The 16,793-nt window shown below is 41.0% G+C and overlaps 1 non-coding gene across 1 annotated transcript; it reads right to left on the reverse strand.

Annotated features, from left to right (window-relative positions):
* Positions 1–1,541: 1,541 nt before the first annotated feature.
* Positions 1,542–1,660, reverse strand: LOC138361504 (5S ribosomal RNA). The gene has a single exon (XR_011226994.1). It is a non-coding gene; the product is annotated as a 5S ribosomal RNA (ribosomal RNA).
* Positions 1,661–16,793: the final 15,133 nt, after the last annotated feature.

The following is a 16,793-nucleotide window of genomic DNA, read 5'->3' on the forward strand; positions in this document are numbered from 1 at the left end:
AGGCTGTAGGGCAGCTTGTATATGTCATCTTCTACCTGGTGAAGACAGCGAGTGGCGGAGCCGAGAGGATTATGGGTCTTCGCTGACGGAGCCGGCCCCCATAAGGGCAAATATCCCCTTAAATTCGTTCAGCTGACTCGGGTTGCCGGAGGCCACCAAAGAAGCGCCACTGTCATCTGATTTATATATTATTACATGTATACTTCTATCATGTTTATGTAGTTTTCTCTTCAGTAAACTTTATTTACTTTTATTATCGCTTTTATATGACTCCTCATCTCACTGAACATTGTGAACAAGTGATACAAGTGCACCACACTAGTACTGATATTAAACAGAAAAGTGACACTAGGTGGCAACACTGTATCAAATTTGAAATGAAAGCGTTGCCGGGACACAGAAGATTACCCAGCTGGTGACCGTTGCCGGGACGCAGAGAAGATTACCCAGCTGGCGACCGTTGCCGGGACACAGAGAAGATTACCCAGCTGGCGACCGTTGCCGGGACGCAGAGAAGATTACCCAGCTGGTGACCGTTGCCGGGACGCAGAGAAGATTACCCAGCTGGCGACCGTTGCCGGGACGCAGAGAAGATACCCAGCTGGCGACCGTTGCCGGGACGCAGAGAAGATTACCCAGCTGGCGACCGTTGCTGGGACGCAGAGAAGATTACCCAGCTGGTGACCGTTGCCGGGACGCAGAGAAGATTACCCAGCTGGCGACCGTTGCCGGGACGCAGAGAAGATTACCCAGCTGGCGACCGTTGCCGGGACGCAGAGAAGATTACCCAGCTGGCGACCGTTGCCGGGACGCAGAGAAGATTACCCAGCTGGCGACCGTTGCCGGGACGCAGAGAAGATTACCCAGCTGGCGACCGTTGCTGGGACGCAGAGAAGATTACCCAGCTGGCGACCGTTGCCGGGACGCAGAGAAGATTACCCAGCTGGCGACCGTTGCCGGGACGCAGAGAAGATTACCCAGCTGGCGACCGTTGCCGGGACGCAGAGAAGATTACCCAGCTGGCGACCGTTGCCGGGACACAGAGAAGATTACCCAGCTGGTGACCGTTGCCGGGACGCAGAGAAGATTACCCAGCTGGTGACCGTTGCCGGGACACAGAGAAGATTACCCAGCTGGCGACCGTTGCCGGGACACAGAGAAGATTACCCAGCTGGCGACCGTTGCCGGGACGCAGAGAAGATTACCCAGCTGGCGACCGAAATAAATGTTGAGAACTGAGGTAACGACCGGAGGTCCCGCAAAACTTTGCACGTGTAGCTGGGCAAGCCCGGTGGGGGTTATCTTGAGATGATTTCGGGGCTTTAGTGTCCCCGCGGCCCGGTCCTCGACCAGGCCTCCACCCCCAGGAAGCAGCCCGTGACAGCTGACTAACACCCAGGTACCTATTTTACTGTTAGGTAACAGGGGCATAGGGTGAAAGAAACTCTGCCCCTTGTTTCTCGCCAACGCCTGGGATTGAACCCAGGACCACAGGATCACAAGTCCAGCATGCTGTCCGCTCGGCTCCCCCTTAACATTATTGCCAACAGCATTTGGTGTTCCCAGGCGGTCACCCATCCAAGTACTAACCAAACCCAACGTTGCTTAACTTCGCTGATCGGACGAGAAGCGGTGTTCTCAACGTGGTATGGCCGTTGGCGCTCTCTCTCTCTCTGGGGTGTTGCAGAGCTCGATTGCAGGATCGAGCTCAAGCAGTTTTTTTTTCTACCATAGATGTGGCCACACATTTACAATGCTAACCAGCATTGTGTCTTTTACATAGTGTCATTAATGTACATTCACAAAGGTGAAATGTAATTCTGATCAGCTTCCATATATACTTTATACCCATACATATACATACACGCACACATATACATACATATATACACACACATGCATTCACATACATTTGTCTTATTTACTCTGACAGGGTGAGATAGCTGATAAAGAAACTAGTGTGCAATTAAGCACTTAATCACTGAAGGTGCTTTTACAAGCTTAGGTTATATAGTTACATCATATATATACATTGCATAATTGGTATATTACATGGTCAATCTTGGATACAAGTCCAATATATCATCAAGTGTTCCAGTACTCTTATAGTAATTACAGAGTTCAGCATACCTTAGCCCAGGAGGGCGAAAATCAGACAGTATGGGACATTCTACAATATAATGTTCAAGAGAGTGCATGTTTTCTCTTTCACAAAGTTGACACATTGTGTACTCGACATTTGGGTTTTGAGAAAGCTGCCAGATACGTCTATATCCCAGGCGTATTCTGGCCACTATAACATCACATTGCCGGGTTCTTGTTCTATTAGTCCCATATGTGAATGTCTCCTCACGATATCTATCATAATATTTAATGCTACAACTTTCAGGTCTTTGTGAATTTGTTAGGTCGGTGAGATTTTCACTAGATATTTGTTTAAGTATTCTCTTTGTCACTGCTAATGAAACACCCATATCAATTTCTACCACTGGTTTTCTACAGGCTGTCTTTGCAAGCATATCAACAGTGTCATGCATTGAGATGCCAACATGTGATGGTATCCATAGGAATTTAACCTCAAATCTGTTTTCTTTAGCAGCTAAAACATTCATTCGAATATCACTGACTATTTTCTGGGTGTCACTACTATGTGCGTTCAATGCCAGGTGTGCACTCTACGAGTCACAGTATATCAGTCCACTGCCTTTGTCTTTTAAAAATTCAGTGGCAAGGTATATGACTGCAAGTTCGGTTTGAGTTGTACTTGCCCAGTCATTGACGCGCTTCATTGCTGTATGTACGAGAGAAGATTGTTCAAATATGTTACATGCACATCCGGTACATCGTCCACCTTCTTCTACAGAGCCTTCGGTATAGCACTGATACACATCGTTACCCATACTCTGAGTACTTTCAGTGATGCTTTTCAGTGTTAACTGTTTTAATAATGTAGTGTGCACACTATCTTTCTTGGGCGCATTTATAAAATCAACTGATAGATCCCAGTTATCCCATGGAGTAATTGGCTCATTAATCATTAGTTGAGTTGGGTACATATTTAATATTTTGATGGAATTAGCTACCTTGTAGAACCAATATACATAATCAGATTTCGTTCTTCTTCTATAGACCTCAGGTGAGTGCAGCATATTAGAAAGTTTAGCTTGAAACTTCATGTCTTGTCTAGAACTACTCAATGCCTTCGCGCCGAAAACTGTGCTAATAGACAAAATTCTCTCACTTATGGTAGGTAATTTTAACTCTGCTCTCATATTAACTATTCTCGTGGACTTTGGAGCCCCAAGGATGAGACGCATAGCTTCATTTTGAAAGGTTTCAAGAGATTTCAGCTCTTTGTCAGTATCAAGCAGTGTGTGCTGGGCTTTCTCCTCTCTCCCTTAGCTCTATAGTCAAGTAGTGGCGGGGACCGGACTTCAGGCATGAGTTGGAGAGCTCCCTGGGTGTGGTCAAAGGTACCCCAGTAGAGGGTGTGTAGATCCGCAGCTGGGGGGGGGTTATAGGATCATTAACAACGGTACTCCAGTAGAGGGAGTGAAGACCCGCAGCGGGGGGTTATAGGATCATTAACATACACCTCCGTTGTTTAAGTGTAAATCCCATCACACAAGGCTAAGGTGAGCGACGCGTGACAGTAATAACATTAAACTCTCTGGGATAACTGGTAACATCAGTAAATTCTCTGGAAAAGCTGGAAAAAACAGAAAACTCTCTGGGAAAGCTTGTGACAACACTAAACAGTCTGGTAAAATTGGAAACAACATTAAATTCTCTTGGAAAGCTGCTATCAACATTCAATTCTCTGGTAAAGTTGGTAACAACATTAAACTCTCTGCGAAACCTAGTAACAACTGTACACACTTGGATAGCTCGTAACAACATTAAACTCTCTGCGAAACCTAGTAACAACTGTACACACTTGGATAGCTGGTAACAACATTAAACTCTCTGGGAAAGCTAGTAACAAAATCAAATTATCTGGGAAAGTTGTTAACAACAATAAACTCTCTGGGAAAACTGGTAACAATATTAAACTCTCTGGGAAAGATAGAAAAAACATTAATCTGTCTGGTAAATCTGGTAAAAACACTAAACTCTCTGGGAAATTTGGCAACAACATTAAAGCGTCTGGTTAAGCAGTTAACAACAGTAAACTCTCTGGGAAAGGTGGAATATCATTAAATTATCTGGGAAAGCTTGTAACAATATTGAACTCTCTGAGAAAGCTTGTGACAATATTGAACTCTCTGGAAAAGCCTGGTAACCACAGTAAATTTTATTGAAAAGTTGGAAACATCAGTAAACTCTCTGGGAATGCTAGTAAAAACATTAAACTCTATAAGAAAGTTGGGAACAACAGTAAATGGTCTGGGAAAGCTAGTAACAACAATAAACTACCTAGTAAACCTGGGAACAACATTAAACTCCCCAGTAAAGGTAGTAATAAAGTTAAACTCTCTGGGAAAGCTGGTAACAACATTAAACTCTCTCTAAAAGCTAGTAAAAACATTCAACTGTCTGATAAAGCTGTTAACAACATTAAACTTTCGTGGAATGCTGGTAACAATATTAAACTCTCTGGGAAAACCGGTAAAAACACTACACTCTCTGGAAAGGCTGTAAAGAACAGTAAACTCTCGTGGAATGCTGGTAACAACAGTAAACTATCTTGGGAAGCTGGTTATGAAAGTAAACTCTCTGGGAAAGCTGGCGACAACAGTATAATCTCTGGAAACGCTGGTAACAACATTAAAGTGTCTGGTAAAGCTGGATACAACAATAAATTCTCTGGGAAAGCTTGTAAAAACATTAAACTTTTTGCGAAATCTGGTAACAGCATTAAACTCTCTAGGAAAGCTGTTAACAACATTTAACTCTCTGCGAAAGCTAGCAACAACAGTAAACTCTGGGAAACCTGGAAAGAACATTAAACTCTCTGGAAAAGATGGTAACATTACTAAACTCTGTGGGAAGGCTAATAACAGCTGGTGACAACAGTGAACACTCTACGAAAGCTGGAAACATCAGTAAAGTCTCTGGGAAAGGTGGAAACAACATTGAACTCTCAGGGAAAGCTGGTATGAACATTAAACTCTTTAAGCAAATTTTAACAACAATAAACTCTCTGGGAATGTTAGTAACAACAGTAAACTCTTCGGGAAAGGTGTTACCAAAAATAGACATTGGTAACAACATTAATATCGCTGGGAAAACTTGTAACAACATTAAACTCTATGGGAAAGCTGGTAACAATATTAAACTCCGTGGAAATGTGGGTAACAACAGTAAACCCTCTGGGATTGCTGCTAACAACATTAAACTCTCGGCAATACCTGGTAACAACATTAAACTATCTGGGAAAGTAGGTAACAACACTAAACTCTGTGGAGATAGCTGGTAACATCATTTAACTTTCTGGGGAAAGATGCTAATAATATCAAACTCTCTGGAATTGGTAGTAACAACATTAAACTCTCTACGACAGGTGGTAACAACAGTAAACTCTCTGGAAAGCTGTTAACAACATTAAACGTTATGGAAAGCTTGTAACAAAAGTAACCTCTCTGGGAAAGCTCATAATATCAATAATCTCTCTGGGAAAGCTAGTAACAACAGGAAAAGCTGGTATCAACTTTAAATTATTTTGGAAAGCTGGTAACAACAGGTAACTAACAGCTGGTAACTCTCTGGGAAAGTTAGTAACAATAGTAACCTCTCAGAGAAAGTTAGTAACAACAGTAACCTCTCAGAGAAAGGTGGAAACAAGATTAAACTGTCCGATAAAGCTGGCAACAAAAGTAAACTATCTGGTAAAGCTTGTAACAACATTAAACTTTCTTGGAAAGCTCGTAAAAACCTTAGACTCTCTGGGAAAGTTTGCAATAACATTAAACTTTCTTGGTAAGCTGGTAACAATATTAAACTCTCTGGAAAAGCTGGTAACAAAATTAAATTTTCTGAGAAAGCTGATAAAAACATTAAATTTTCTGAGAATGCTGATAACAATGTTAAACTCTCTGGAAAAGCTAGTAACAAGAGTAAACTGCCTGGTTAAGCTGGTGTTTCGGATATCTCCTGCTTATGCAGTAGATCCTGCCTGTTTCCAATACCGCCTATTCACCAATGTATCTGCAGTCTCCAACATAAGGAATCATCATCAACGACCATTACAATACATTCTCAGACGCCTCAGTGTCTAGATAGACACCACCCCCCTCCACCCTCTAGTACCCGAGACACCTGGACACCTGCTGTCTGGACAGAGGTCCAGACACCGGTCGACCAGACGCTAACTGCTTGTCTTACTGCCAGCTGATGGTTTCCCACAAGATTTGCGCTATCAATGCTGGCCTGGCCCATACATATATAAGGAGCTCACCTGCATCCAGTCATCAGAATACATTTCCTGCTCTCAGCTGGAACATCTACTCACCCTCCCCTGGGTGTCGGTAGACTTCTGCAGCTTTTGTATAACGTATTAATTGCGCCTTTGCCATTAACGTTACTTTCACATGTGTCTATTTCTCTTGTAAATTGCGTTTAAGCCAAGTGGATAAGGGGCTTTGTTTAGTATGTTATTCAAATCATTTTGTTATATTAAATGTCTGAAATTTTTATTTCTTTAGTTTCACCTGCAACTCTCATAGTGTAGAGGAAACAAGTAGTCTTATTTATTTTATTTTACTTTTTGTATTAATGTGCGATTACCACAAAACCAGCCAGAATAGTCACTGCTCTATTACAGATTATCGCCACACTGCTAACAATATTAAAATCTCAGGGAAAGTTGGTAACAACATTAACTCTCAGGGAAAGCTGGTAACAACATTAAACTCTCAGGGAAAGCTGGTAACAACATTAAACTCTCAGGGAAAGTTGGTAACAACATTAACTCTCAGGGAAAGCTGGTAACAACATTAACATCTCAGGGAAAGCTGGTAACAACATTAACCTCTCAGGGAAAGCTGGTAACAACATTAACATCTCAGGGAAAGCTGGTAACAACATTAACCTCTCAGGGAAAGCTGGTAACAACATTAATCTCTCAGGGAAAGCTGGTAACAACATTAAACTCTCAGGGAAAGCTGGTAACAACATTAAACTCTCAGGAAAAGCTTGTAACAACATTAAACTCTCAGGGAAAGCTGGTAACAACATTAAACTGTTTGTTAAAGCTGGTAAAAACATTAAACTCTCAGGAAAGGCTGGTAACAACATTAAACTCTCAGGGAAAGCTGGTAACAACATTAAACTCTCAGGAAAAGCTTGTAACAACATTAAACTCTCAGGGAAAGCTGGTAACAACATTAAACTGTTTGTTAAAGCTGGTAAAAACATTAAACTCTCAGGAAAGGCTGGTAACAACATTAAACTTTGTCGTAAAACTGGTAACAACTTTAAACTCTCTTGGAAAGCTGGAAACAATATTAAACTCTGTGATAAAGCTGGTAACGACAGAAAACTATTTAAGAAAGATGGAAACAACAGTAAACTCTCTGGGAAAGCTGGTAACAACTGTAAACTGTCTGGTAAAGCTGTGAACCTCACGGAGAGTGCAACACAACTGTTGCAGTAACCCGTGTCTCAATGATGGACTGCAATACACCTGCAGCAGCCACCTGTACCTCACTGATGGTCTGCAACACACCTGCAGCAGCCACATGTGCCTCACTGATGGTCTGCAACACACCTCCAGCAACCACATGTGCCTCACTGATGGACTGCAACACACCTGCAGCAGCCACATGTGCCTCACTGATGGACTGCAATACACCTGCAGCAGCCACATGTGCCTCACTGATGGTCTGCAACACACCTGCAGCAGCCACATGTTCCTCACTGATGGTCTGCAACACACCTGCAGCAGCCACATGTGCCTCACTGATGGTCTGCAACACACCTGCAGCAGCCACATGTGCCTCACTGATTGTCTGCAACACACCTGCAGCAGCCACATGTGCCTCACTGATAGTCTGCAACACACCTGCAGCAGCCACATGTGTCTCACTGATGGACTGCAACACACCTGCAGCAGCCACATGTCATCATGCTGAGACATGACGACATGTCTCAGCATGATGACATACACTACATCATTATGACACAATGATTGTAATTCAATATTAGTTTTGATTGTTGCACTGCTTAACTTGGCCTGACCTCGTTTGTGTTTATTCTATGGTGATATAATTCCACCATAGATAACTTTTGTCACTTTTTAAACCAGCTTGTTACAAACTTTGTATTTCCTCATAATTTGTTAATTTATTCCATGTTAAACAGGATGAAACAATGATGATCAGTAGAACTGAGTTCTTTGTCCAGTTGTACATCATTTATAGAATCTTTATTAGAAGATAAAATTATGTCCAGGATATTTGAGGTTCACGTTAGATTCTTAACCAATTAACACAGTGCGATTTAAAAGAAATTTGTGAACAAACGCAGGCGATGAGTCACAACAACGTGGCTAAAGTAAGTTGACCAGACCACACACTAGAAGGTGAAGGGACGACGACGTTTCGGCCAGTCCTGGACCATTCTCAAATCCATTCTCAATTCTGGATTTGAGAATGGTCCAGGGCGGACCGAAATGTCGTCGTCCCTTCACCTTCTAGTGTGTGGTCTGGTCAACTTGTGAACAAACTATGTCCATAGCTATTAGATATTGGATCACCCCAGTATGGTGTAAGCAGATTTAAGTCACCAATAAGGACTGATTCGTTCGTGTTACAAATATCAGCTATTTGATTATATATGTAATTTCATCTTTTCCAAAATAAGCAGTCGGAAGCTTGAAGTAGATCCATATTAGTAATTGATGCTTTTGTTATCACCTAATGCAATAAACATATAATCTATATCTAAGAGATGAGTGTGTAGGATCGTTATTAGGTCCACATATTTTCCTTTACAAGTTTTCATGTATATATTACCAATAATGTTACTTTTTTACACAGACATCGCAGGCTGCTTCAGGTGTAGAACAATTCTTACACAGGCTGCTTCAGGTGTAGAACAATTCTTACACAGGCTGCTTCAGGTGTAGAACAACTCTTACACAGACTGCTTCAGGTATAGAACAATTCTTACACAGGCTGCTTCAGGTGTAGAACAATTCTTACACAGGCTGCTTCAGGTGTAGAACAATTCTTACACAGGCTGCTTCAGGTGTAGAACAATTCTTACACAGGCTGCTTCAGGTGTAGAACGATTCTTACACAGGCTGCTTCAGGTGTAGAACGATTCTTACACAGGCTGCTTCAGGTGTAGAACAATTATTACACAGGCTGCTTCAGGTGTAGAACGATTCTTACACAGGCTGCTTCAGGTGTAGAACAATTCTTACACAGGCTGCTTCAGGTGTAGAGTGTGAGGGAATGAAGATGCCCTCAGCTAGTTTTCCTAGTTTTCTAGATTAGGCTAGTCGCTCTAGGGACTCAAGTCAAGATGTTTTCAAACGATCATACACTTGTGGGGTGTTGGATGAAAGCTCATGTTAAGGGCTATCATTTAAGACTAGCCAGAAGTCTGTGATTACTCTGTGAAGGGAGTTACAGAGTTTTTCCTGTTTCTGTGAAAATAGGATGGGAGTTGAGAGTGAGTGGTGTGAGAGGGTACTTGACTCAAACCGTTAGGAGGGGGATGGACAGTGGGGTGATCGTCGCCCCCCCCCACCATGTGAGACATTGCGCCAGTCCTAGGCCTCCCCCTCTTTGTGACGTCACGGGACGCCTCAGGGTGAGGCCGTCTGTGATTGGTTTAGGCACCTCTGCTCCTAGCTGAGTTTTGGCACGAACAGCTTTGATTGGGAGCGGCACGAGAGAGCAGTGTCGGCTTTGTGCTGATTGGTCAACATAGGTAGGGGGGAGAGATGGGCATTTTGAGTTTTCCCTAGCCGCCATAGAGTCAGTGTGAGCTGGGCGGCAAAGCTGGGAAGGTGACTTTTGGGTGGAGGTGGCAGCCTGCCACCTCCACCCCCGTTAATCAATGTGTCATCCTGATTACGCATAGTGCATGGCACTCCTGCCATCCTGGGTTGTGTCAAGGCCCAATTTGCATGACAGTGGGGCCGAGGAGTACGGCAGAAGCAGTAACAAACTAAGAGACAGTTACAGTGTTCACCCATGGGACCGCTGGCAGGCCTCATGGTGTATCAGATTGATCCCTCACATCGGGTCTGAGTATTGTTAATGGGCAATGGACAATTGGTGGAATAAGGGCAGTGTAAGTGAGGTGTTATTACAGGCCCCTATTGGACTTTGAATTCCACCTTGTTGGGTCCGCCATGTGGTGATGCCGCCGCCCATTTTCACTCCAGTGTATGAGCGAGGCATGCTCTGTTTAATGGGGGTGTTGGATGGTTCTCCCATCCTCATTCTGTATGCCTGTGGGTGCTGGCCAAGCCGGCCTGAGGCAAGTCCCATGTGCACGCCACCCCGGGCCGCCACCCTTGGCCAGCCGCCGGTGGGGGGGGGGGGGGGGCAACCCTCCAAGACACCTGCGCGCCAGGCCACCCCGGCCAAACCCCACCCCACCCTCGCACCAGCTCAGCTCGGGTGGAACTCTGTGACGTCCCGCGCTACCCGTGGTCACCCCCCCCCCTTAGGGCCATGCGGTGGCCACATGCCTTGGCCATTCCACTTGGCCACTTTCCCTGGACAGCCTAGGGCCGCACCTAGTCGACACACGTGGAGCGAACTGTTTGTTCTACACCCAGAGTGGTAGTGACCAGGGAAATGTATGTGTTGAGGATTTAAGAAACGTGAGTACAATAATCATAGTGTAACAGTGTCTCAGGACTAGTGGAAATTCCGGTAAAAGCTGTGTTGTCCCATAGCCCTGCCAGGCTAGGGAAGCAGCTGATAGACAGCTGTCTGTAGCACGTCCAGGTGACTGATTGGGCGGTACCTGGAGATGGATGTTGTACACGGTACCACACTGTAGATATATAGTTATATATAAGTGTGTAGACTGACTCGAGTTATGTAACTGGTCAGTGTAGAGATCAACCATATAAATGATCCAGTCTGTCGATTCCATATAATCGTTCAGACTTGATTAATGCCATCATAGTACCGCATGTTAATTATATCATTGCAGAGGTAGGCAGGCCAGTGTTGCAGGGATGTCAGTGGAGACCCTGAGGTCTGTGTAGTTAGGGATACATTTTTCTGGTGATATAGTTTTCATTGATTATGTGAATGCCATTTCCATGTGTTCATTTGCATGGTTTTTTGTACTGTGTTGTGTGGTGAGTCAGTAGATGAGATTGCTGACTGATTGCCTAATGATGTCATTAGCATGTGGGGTATGCTGACGGCATCATTATGCTGTAGGTTTGTGCAGTGTTGTTATCAGGTATACAATATTACTGCCCTAGGAACTGTATTGAGGCTTTAAGGGGCCTCTTTGATTATTCAGGGGAATTCACAGTACTTAATGAGAGCAAGCAATTGATTTGTTAATTGCCTAATTAAGAGAATTAGTGCCAGCTGTCCGCGTAGCGACGGTGCTTTATATTAACGTAAATTGTCTTGCTGAAGTAGTCCCTTGCAACGGTTGCAAGATAAGGGGGGCAGTAATATTGGTATACTCTTGTTTTTGCATAACCGTGTGTCATTATTGTGTGGGCACAGTAATTAACGAGTTGCAGTAGCCACAACCGTATGTGGGCAGTGCATTTATGTTGTTATGCATGCCATTGTAAGTGTGACCTATGTAACACTGGGGTTACTTTGTTTCTTTAAGTTGTGTTCAGGACTTAAGGATTCAGTGAGTTAATTAAAAGGTAATTAACTGGATAAGGGGTGCACATTTATTGTTGAGTGAGTGAGAGCTGTTATAGGAGAACAGTGTTGAGCTTGAGTGAGATATGTTTCAGGTGTAATTAATTGTCCGTGTGACAACTAATTGACCACTCTAGCTAATTATGTAATTAGCATTCTCATCATGATTTCACGTAGTGGGAGAGGATCTGTCAGAGTCTGTCAGTATTTGTGTTAACGTAATTTGCTCGGGACTAATTACCTTTCTGGCATATAGCAATTAGTGGCTTATGATAATTAGTGGAGTAATTAGCGTCTGGGGTCTTGAGGACTCAGATAACTCGATAAAGCGAGATCACGGAGCTAGCATAAATCGTTATATTAATCATATCCTGTCTGAGGACAGTGGATTAAGATGCACTTATGTTAATTAGGGTAATTAACCCCTCTCCCGTGAATTCACAGTGTTTGATGAGACCTGCTTAGGCAGTGCGGAGTGAGACGTATTTATGTATGATTAATTATCGGTCCTGGTGACAGTTAATTAATGGCTCAGAGTTAATTAGGGTAATTAACACTCATTAAAGTAAATTTTGACACAGACTGTTGAGAAGCTACCAAGTTAGGGTAGGCTTAGTTAACGTTACTCAATGGGGATGTAATTAGTGGTGCGTTTGACCTTAATTAAGAATTACTCACTGAATACTTGCAAGGAGTCAAGTGTGATGTAATATAAGAGAGTTTTGAGTTATTGTTAACAAGATGACTTGTGTTAAGAGAGACAAGTGTTAATGATTAACGTAGAGTACCATCCTGTTGTTGTCTATGAGAGACAATTGGTTGTGATTAACGTAGTACTTTGTTGCTGACTACTGTGATCAGTCAATTAATGTAATTAATCACATAATCAATTTTGTAATTGATTAAAGCAATTTATTTTGTTTATCGTCTGGTGACGAGAGTAAAGTAACTTAGGGATTACTGGAGCTGTGTCCTAGATTCCCACCTTGCCTGACTTTGTTTACTGTTTACAGTGCAACTTCTTGTAGGGAGTTGCAAAGAGTGTTCACATTAAGTGTGATAGGGGAAGTCACTGCTGGACTACCCGCCTAGTTACGGGAGGCACTCCTGTTTGGAAGGAGGACCCTTAAGCTTGTGATTATAGTATCTGTTACCGTGAAGCCGTGACAATATTGAATGCTAGCTTGTGTCCTCAGTAGGCATCCATCATTGTTCAGTTAGTTCATTGGTCAGCCCGAAGGTCTGACCAATGATTGGTCATTTCATGACTGATTGGTCATTTCTCGAGAGGCTGCTGAATAGCTGTGTTGAAATTGCCACTGGATGGACATTAAAGTAACAAGTCACTCTCTGTAGAGTAACTTAGTCTGTGATATTTTTTTGATTTGCAATATTGCGTCATCAGTGGGCACACCTGTGTTCAGGCTAGTTCAGTATGCAGCCTCACAGCAAGGGTTGCCATTTAGCTGTTTGTTATCGTGCCACTGAATGGACATTATCATAATGTAAACTCGATATTGTAGTAGTTTAGTCTCCTGTTATTAATAAATAGTTATGTTATAGATAACGGTCTTTGATGTCAACCCTTCAACCATTCTTTTCCACCCATGTTCTGCTTTATACGATTGAATGTTGATGTGATCTTTTGATATGACGGCTGTTCTTGGGAATTCGAATTCCAATTCATAGCGCCACATCAAATATAAATATTTTATATTTGATGATATATAATAAACTAATAGTCGGTTACCCTTTATTAGTTTTAACGTTCTGTTTAACTGGGAGGAACCAGCGGCCTATTGTGGACAGGTTTTCACCCCTAGTGGTGGAAGCCTGGCGGTTTGCTCCCGCTTTTCCTTTTTCTATTGGACTCATGCTTAACTGCCGTGAGCAGCCTTTAAACTTGTAGTCCACCTCCTAAGGGAGGTAGGTGTAGAAAAAAATCTCACATAGAGCAATTCTTACACAGGCTGCTTCAGGTGTAGAACAATTCTTACACAGACTTCTTCAGGTGTAGAACAATTCTTACACAAGCTGCTTCAGGTGTAGAACAATTCTTACACAGGCTGCTTCAGGAATAGAACAATTCTTACACAGGCTGCCTTAGGTGTAGAACAATTCTTACACAGGCTGCTTCAGGTGTAGAACAATTCTTACACAGGCTGCTTCAGGTGTAGAACAATTCTTACACAGGCTGCTTCAGGTGTAGAACAATTCTTACACAGGCTGCTTCAGGTGTAGAACAATTCTTACACAGGCTGCTTCAGGTGTGGAGTTCGTTCAAAGTATGCCAATGATTCTGGGTAAATAAGCGTTACCAAATATTTTCAAAAGTTTCTCCGTTTCATTAATATATATATATATATATATATATATATATATATATATATATATATATATATATATATATATATATATATATATATATATATATATATGTCGTACCTAGTAGCCAGAACTCACTTCTCAGCCTACTATTCAAGGCCCGATTTGCCTATTAAGCCAAGTTTTCCTGAATTAATATATTTACTATAATTTTTTTCTTATGAAATGATAAAGCAACCCTTTTTTCTATGTATGAGGTCAATTTTTTTTTATTGGAGTTAAAATTAACGTAGATATATGACCGAACCTAACCAACCCTACCTAACCTAACCTAACCTATATTTATAGGTAAGGTTAGGTTAGGTAGCCAAAAAAAGCTAGGTTAGGTTAGGTTAGGTAGGTTAGGTAGACGAAAAAACATTAATTCATGAAAACTTGGCTTATTAGGCAAATCGGGCCTTGAATAGTAGGCTGAGAAGTGCGTTCTGGCTATTAGGTACGACATATATATATATATATATATATATATATATATATATATATATATATATATATATATTTATATTATTAGTCAGAACGCACTTCTCAGCCTACTATGCAAAGCCCGATTTGCCTAATAAGCCAAGTTTTCATGAATTAATGTTTTTTCGACTACCTAACCTAACTTTTTCGGCTGCCTAACATAACCTAACCTATAAAGATAGGTTAGGTTAGGTAGGGTTGATTAGGTTCGGTCATATATCTACGTTAATTTTATATCCAAAAAAAAAAAAATTGACCTCATACATAATGAAATGGGTAGCTTTATCATTTCATAAGAAAAAAATTAGAGAAAATATATTAATTCAGGAAAACTTGGCTAATTAGGCAAATCGGGCCTTGCATATTAGGCTGAGAAGGGCGTTCTGGCTACTAGGTACGACATATATATATATATATATTTATATATATATATATATATATATATATATATATATATATATATATATATATATATATATATATATATATGTCGTACCTAATAGCCAGAACGCACTTCTCAGCCTACTATTCAAGGCCCGATTTGCCTAATAAGCCAAGTTTTCATGAATTAATGTTTTTTCGTCTACCTAACCTACCTAACCTAACCTAACCTAGTTTTTTTTGGCTACCTAACCTAACCTTACCTATAAATATAGGTTAGGTTAGGTTAGGTAGGGTTGGTTAGGTTCTGTCATATATCTACGTTAATTTTAACTGCAATAAAAAAAAATTGACCTCATACATAGAGAAAAGGGTTGCTTTATCATTTCATAAGAAAAAAATTATAGTAAATATATTAATTCAAGAAAACTTGGCTTATTAGGCAAATCGGGCCTTGCATAGTAGGCTGAGAAGTGAGTTCTGGCTACTAGGTACGACATATATATATATATATATATATATATATATATATATATATATATATATGTCGTACCTAGTAGCCAGAACGCACTTCTGAGCCTACTATGCAAGGCCCGATTTGCCTAATAAGCCAAGTTTTCATGAAATAATTGCTTTTCGACTACCTAACCTACCTAACCTAACCTAACCTAACTTTTTCAGCTACCTACCCTAACCTAACCTATAAAGTTAGATTAGGTTAGGTTAGGTAGGGTTGGTTAGGTTCGGTCATATATCTACGTTAATTTTAACTCCAATTAAAAAAAATTGACCTCATACATAATGAAATGGGTAGCTTTATCATTTCATAAGAAAAAAATTAGAGAAAATATATTAATTCAGGAAAACTTGGCTTATTAGGCAAATCGGGCCTTGCATCGTAGGCTGAGAAGTGCGTTCTGGCTACTAGGTACGACATATATATATATATATATATATATATGTCGTACCTAGTAGCCAGAACTCACTTCTCAGCCTACTATGCAAGGCCCGATTTGCCTAATAAGCCAAGTTTTCATGAATTAATTGTTTTTCGACTACCTAACCTACCTAACCTAACCTAACCTAACTTTTTCGGCTACCTAACCAAACCTAACCTATAAAGATAGGTTAGGTTAGGTTAGGTAGGGTTGGTTAGGTTCGGTCATATATCTACGTTAATTTTAACTCCAATAAAAAAAATAGACCGCATACATAATGAAATGGGTAGCTTTATCATTTCATAAGAAAAAATTAGGAAAAATATATTAATTCATGAAAACTTGGCTTATTAGGCAAATCGGGCCTTGAATAGTAGGCCAAAAAGTGAGTTCTGGCAACTAGGTACGACATATATATATATATATATATATATATATATATATATATATATATATATATATATATATATATATATATATATATATATATATATATTGGTGTATACTGGCAGCAGGTTTTCTTTCAAACATGTTTCATTGAATATGACCGCATATTCTGTATTTATTATTTTCTGGTTTAGGGCTTCTATCCCTCTAACTATTTTCTTAGCATCAGGGCTTAATTGAAATAGGAGTTCTAACTAGGAGTTCTAGAACTCCTATTTCAATTAAGCCCTGATGCTAAGAAAATAGTTAGAGGGATAGAAGCCCTAAACCAGAAAATAATAAATACAGAATATGCGGTCATATTCAATGAAACATATATATATATATATATATATATATATATATATATATATATATATATATATATATATAT

The sequence above is a fragment of the Procambarus clarkii genome, unplaced genomic scaffold (assembly GCF_040958095.1).
Source record: "Procambarus clarkii isolate CNS0578487 unplaced genomic scaffold, FALCON_Pclarkii_2.0 HiC_scaffold_421, whole genome shotgun sequence".
NCBI lineage: Eukaryota > Metazoa > Arthropoda > Malacostraca > Decapoda > Cambaridae > Procambarus > Procambarus clarkii.